General features: G+C 39.0%; 1 non-coding gene across 1 annotated transcript; it reads right to left on the bottom strand.

Moving 5' to 3' along the window:
* Nucleotides 1-352: 352 nt before the first annotated feature.
* Nucleotides 353-456, bottom strand: LOC115897787. The gene has a single exon (XR_004057582.1). It is a non-coding gene; the product is annotated as a U6 spliceosomal RNA (small nuclear RNA).
* Nucleotides 457-5,792: the final 5,336 nt, after the last annotated feature.

Genomic DNA, 5,792 nt, shown 5'->3' on the forward strand with positions numbered 1-5,792 from the left:
GACCCCTTTTAAATTTTAAAATAATTTCAAGCTTATAGAAAAGTTGCAAGTACAGTACAAGACCCTTAAAAAAAAAACCAACTATTTGAATGGGTCATTCCTTAAATACTGTACTGTATATTTCCTACAAATTAGGACATTCTCCTATTACTGCAAAATAACCATGAAAATCAGGAAATTTACATTGATGCATTAACTGTCTCCAGTCTCCAGATCCAAATCAAATTTTGCCAATTGTCTCAATAATACCATTTATAACAAAAAATCTGGTTCAAAATCCTGTGGTGTATGGAGCTGTCATATCTCTTTTTTAGTTTTTTCTTGACTTTCATGGCCTTGACACTTTTTTTAAAAAAGTATGAAATACTTCACAAATTTGTGTGTCATCCATGTTCAGGGGCCATGCTAACCTTCTCTGTGTTGTTCCAGTTTTAGTATATGTGCTGCCATTTGTGCTGCCAAGGTGAGTGCCCTTGTCATTCTTGAAGATTTATAGACCAGTTATTAAGTACTATATCCCTCAGTTTGGATTTGTTTCCTCGTGATTAGATTCAAGCTATGCAACTTTGGCATAAATATCACAGAAGTAATTCTGTGTTTTCTCATTGTATCCTATCAATTGTCACATGATATTTCTATACTCCCTTACTGATGCTTACTTTGGTCACTTGATTAAGATGGTAGCCACTAGGATTCAACAACGTAATGTTATTCTTTTCCTCTTTGTAATAAATAAGTATTTTGTGGGGAGATAGTTTGAAACTATGTAATATCCCATTGTTCATCAAACTGGGGTCACTGCCCCCAGGCTCTTTCGTGCACATACACACACTTATACACAATATATATGCATTCATATCTATATTTATTTTTGTATCTCTTTGAAATCCATAAGTTTACCTCAAAGCCTTCATTCTTATTCAGTACCACAGGGTTCATTCTAGTTTTCTTCCTCTTCATATTTGTAATCCTCCTTCCCATCAGTGACAAAAATGGATTCTATCATCTTTAATATATTTGTTTATATGATCCACATCCCTGCTATTGCCTAACCATCCTGCTATTGCCGCCCCCACCCCCTTTTCTTGCACAGATGTCCTACTTGCCACACTTAGGCTCTATCACTTACTATTCTCTCTGTCTGTGTACCACAGAGGAAAGGCCATCAGGGGATGTGGCAAGAATGTGGACCTCAGCAAGCCAGGCAGAGAGCCTTTAACAGGAACTGAATTGGCCGGCACCTTTATCTGGGACATTTAGCTTCTAGAATTGTGAGAAAATAGATTTCTATTGTTTAAGCCACCCAGTCTATGGTATTTTGTTATGGCAACCAAGCAGACTAATACAGAAGGAGAGAGAAGAAAAGAGAAGAGGAGGAAGAAAAAAAGAAAGATTAAAAAGGGGCATGAGAAAACTTTTGGGGGTGATGGATGTATTTATTATCTTGATCCCATTCAATCTGTAGATCAATGTGGGGAGAACTGACATGTTAACAGTATTGTGTGTAATCAGTAGACATCATATATTCCTGTATTTATTTAGGTCTCTTTAATTCTGTTTTTTTGGTGGGGGGGAGCAGATGGAGTTTTGCTCTGTTGTCCAGGTTGGAGTGCAGTGGCATGATCTTGGCTCACTATAACCTCTGCCCCCTGGGTTCAAGCGATTCTCCTGCCTCAGCCTTTTAAATAGCTGGGACTACTGGCATGCACAAGCATGCCTGGCTAACTTTTTTGTATTTTTAGTAGAGACGGGGTTTCACCATGTTGGTCAGGCTGGTCTCAAATTCTTGACCTCAAATGATCTTCCTGACTTAGCCTCCCAAAGTGTTGGGATTACAGGTGTGAGCCACCACGCCTGGCCCAATCCTTAACTTTTTTTTCTTTTTGAGACAGGTTCCCACTCTATCACCCTGACTGGAGTGCAGTGGCATTATCATGACTCACCACAGCCTTGACCTTCTGGGCTCAAATGATCCTCCCATCTCAGCCTCCCAAGTAGCTGGGACTACAGGTACATGCCACCACGCTTGGCTTATTTTTGTATTTTTTGAGGAGACAAGATTTCTCCATATTGCTCAGGCTCGTCTCAAGAATCCGCCTGCCTCAGCCTCCCAAAGTGTTGAGATTACAGGTGTAAACCACCACACCTAGCCTCTTAAATTCTTAATTAGGGCTCTAGATCAAAGTATCTGTGTTCTTCACCTCCACTAATGGTAACCTGAAGACAAGGTAGACAATTTAGTCTTCTTTTGATAAAGATAATTGGAGGTCATGGCCTTATTTCCTTTGTGAAAAAGACATCAGGGTTTTGACTGGTAGTTCATTTGGTCAATAATAAATGTGAATATATAATAGTAATTTGATGATTGCCTCCCTAGCATTCTTTCACCCTCTTTTTGGCTACACTATTTGATTTTGTGTTTCTGGAATGCAGTCTTTTACTACCCTCAGTCCTAGAATGTTCTAGATGGTGCTTCACCTCTGGCCCTAAGGATGGAATAGGTGCCCAGGTTTTAATCAATCAGCGTTTCATACTGCCTGGTCTCAGTGTTTGGTTAAAGATGGGCAAATAATCTGGGCCTTTCCATTCACAGTGAATCTTATTTGTTACCAGAAAAGCAGGATTACTTTTTTCTCATGGACTTGAACTAGAGAGAATACGAGAAGTTTCTATAGTCATCTTTCCACCACATGTGAAAAGTGAGAAAACAGTCAATACAGAATAAGCAGAGTCAAAGATATGAAGAGAGCAAAACCAGGTCCTGGGTCAATATGCAACTGAACTTAGTAATAGCCCTTGACTTCTTAGTTATGTAAACTAATGTTCCCCTCATGCTTGAGCCAGTTTGGGTTGAGTTTTGTCACTTGTTATCGAAAAAGTCTCAAGTGTTTTTGTTTGTTTGAGACGGAGTCTCGCTGTGTTGCCCAGGCTAGAGTGCAGTGGTGTGATCTCTGCTCACTGTAATCTTCGCCTCCCAGTTCAAGTGATTCTCCTGCCTCAGCCTCCGGAATAGCTGGAAATACAGGCTCACACCACCACACCTGGCTAATTTTTGTATTTTTAGTAGACATAGGGTTTCACCATGTTGGCCAGGCTGGTCTCAAAACTACTGACCTCAAGTGTCTGCCCACCTTGGCCTTCCAAAGTGCTGGGATTACAGGCATGAGCCACTGCACCCAGCCTCAAGTGTTAGGCCATTCAAAAAACTCATATAGTGTTTTGCAGCATTACCAAAAGTATTCAGAATAAATGAGGTAATTGATATCTCTGCTCTGTTCTGGGTCTGATATATGAATCCTAAAGCATGATGTTTGTTTGTAGGATATCATTCTCTAAAAAGGAGGAGGAAGAAATATAGGAGGAAGAAGAGGAGAAAAGAAATAAATACAAATGATCAATCAAAGTAAAAGAATGTTCAGTCTTTCTAATGACTAAAGAAGTGAAAATAAAAACACGAGTGAGACAGCATATTTGACTACCATAATGGCAAAGATTAAACTGTGAGAATGCCTGGTACTGGTGAGAGTATAAAGTAGCAGACCCTCTTCCATGCAGTTTCTATGAATGTAAATGTTTGCAACTTTTCTAGAGGGAAATGTGATAATAATTATCAAAATTTAAATGTGTATCTTATTTGATTAAACAATTATACTTTTAGAGATTTATTCTAAATAATTGCACAAATATACAATAATATATGTACAACTATAAATGCAGTATTGTTTATACCAATGAAATTAAACATTAAATGTTTATCAGTAAGTCATTGGTTAAATAAAAAATGGTACCTTATTCAAATGAGTGCTTTGGTAGGCATTAAAGCTGATCAGAGAGATGCAGAAGCATTGCCACAGAAAGTGCCACAGAAATAAGCCCATGATTATTTTAAAGAAGCAAAATACATTAAAGAACAGTAATTATACTATAATTCCCCTTATCCAAATTTATTTTTGATACATTTTAAAAGTATGAAAGTTTACAGCCAAGAACTAACTGCCCTAGGTGGTAAATCTAACTCCGATTAGTTTATGTAGAAAAGGAGATTTGTTGAAAGGACTGAGATAGGTCACACTATAAAATAAATTGCTTAAAGAACCAGAGACATGCCAGGCTCAGTTGCTCACAGCCTGTAATCCCAACACTTTGGGAATCCGAGGCGGGTGGATCACGAGGTCAGGAGATCAAGACCATCCTGGCTAACATGGTGAAATGCCGTCTCTACTAAAAATACAAAAAATTAGCCGGGCGTGATGGCTGGTGCCTGTAGTCCCAGCTACTATAGAGGCTGAGGCAGGAGAATGGCGTGAACCCAGGAGGTGGAGCTTGCAGTGAGCCGAGATCCCGGCACTGCACTCCAGCCTGGGTGACAGAGTGAGACTCCGTCTCAAAAAAAAAAAAAAAAAAACAGAACCAGAGACATTTTAGGGAATTCAGAGACTATCGTATCGGACCTGAACATTGTCATCTTCTTTTATTCTGTCTTCCATGTCTTTCTCTCTTTCTCCCTATCTTGTTTCAGCTTCATTCTCCCTTATTGCATACAAGATTTCTCCATATTGTGAGGAACATGGCTGCTAGCCACTTCTACACATGCACTCTATGACTGTCCATAGCGAAAAAAAGATGCTTCTCTCTTAGTTTCCCAGTGTGAAAAATCTCAGGGCAGGATTTTGATTAGCCTTGTATCATATGCCCACACTTTTGACCAATCACTGTTATCAGGAGGATTACCATAAGAAATATTACGTTCTCACATAGGGTTAAATACAGACCAGGTGATCACTTAGAGAAAGTAATATCATGGGTATAAAATACCAAAAAGGCTGTGTGAATCAAGTAACCTTGAGTCCCTTTTCAACTGTAATTCTATAATTTTCTAAAGGGTAAATGTGTTTTTTAGGTTCATTTTGTTCATGGACTGTCAAAAAGAGAGTTTTGACTTTTTCAGGCCAGAAAATCTTCTTTGCCTAAAATATGCATGAGATTAAGATAAAAATGTTCTTGTTTTTAACTCTGTATTTTACTCTACCTTTTCACCTTTGTTATATGTCCAAACACCAAATAAGCAAATTGAATGCTAGGTAGCATTACTGTAGTCAACTCTTAATTATCTAGAGTTACCGTATATATACATATATATTTTTTCCTTTTTTTTTTTCGAGACAGAGTCTCATTTTGTCACCGAGGCTAGAGTGCAGTGGTGTGATCTCAGCTCACTGCAACCTCTGCCTCTAGGGTTCTAGCGATTCTTCTACCTCAGCCTCCAGAGTAGCCGGACTTACGGGCTTGTGCTACCACACCCAGCTAATTTTTGTATTTTTAGTAAAGATGGGGTTTGCCATGTTGGCTGGACTGGTGTCGAACTCCTGACCTCAGGTGATCTGCCTGCATTGGCCTCCTTTTCAAAGAGCTGGGATTATAGGCTTGAGCCACCACGCCCGGCCCATTAATATATTATTGAGAGTTATTTTTTGCTGTCCACTTTTCTTTATGATTATAGAGACTAGGTTTCACACTCTTAATTATTGCAGCAAGGAAATAGAACTCCAGTAGTTTTGAGAGCAGCAACACACCCAGCTAAAAAAATTACATTTTTTCAATTTTATTTGCAGGGAGATGTGATCAACTAAGTTCAATGCAAGTATTGTGTGGGACTTCTAGGAAGGTTCTTAATGGGAGCAGGTTTGATTGAGAGAGGACTTATTTGCCTTTTCTGCCATCTGGAATATGATAACTAGAGCTCAGCAGTCTTCCTGGTTCATGAGATGGCTTTGAGAATGAAAGCCACTTAC

Source organism: Rhinopithecus roxellana, chromosome 5 (assembly GCF_007565055.1).
Source record: "Rhinopithecus roxellana isolate Shanxi Qingling chromosome 5, ASM756505v1, whole genome shotgun sequence".
Taxonomy (NCBI): Eukaryota; Metazoa; Chordata; class Mammalia; order Primates; family Cercopithecidae; genus Rhinopithecus; species Rhinopithecus roxellana.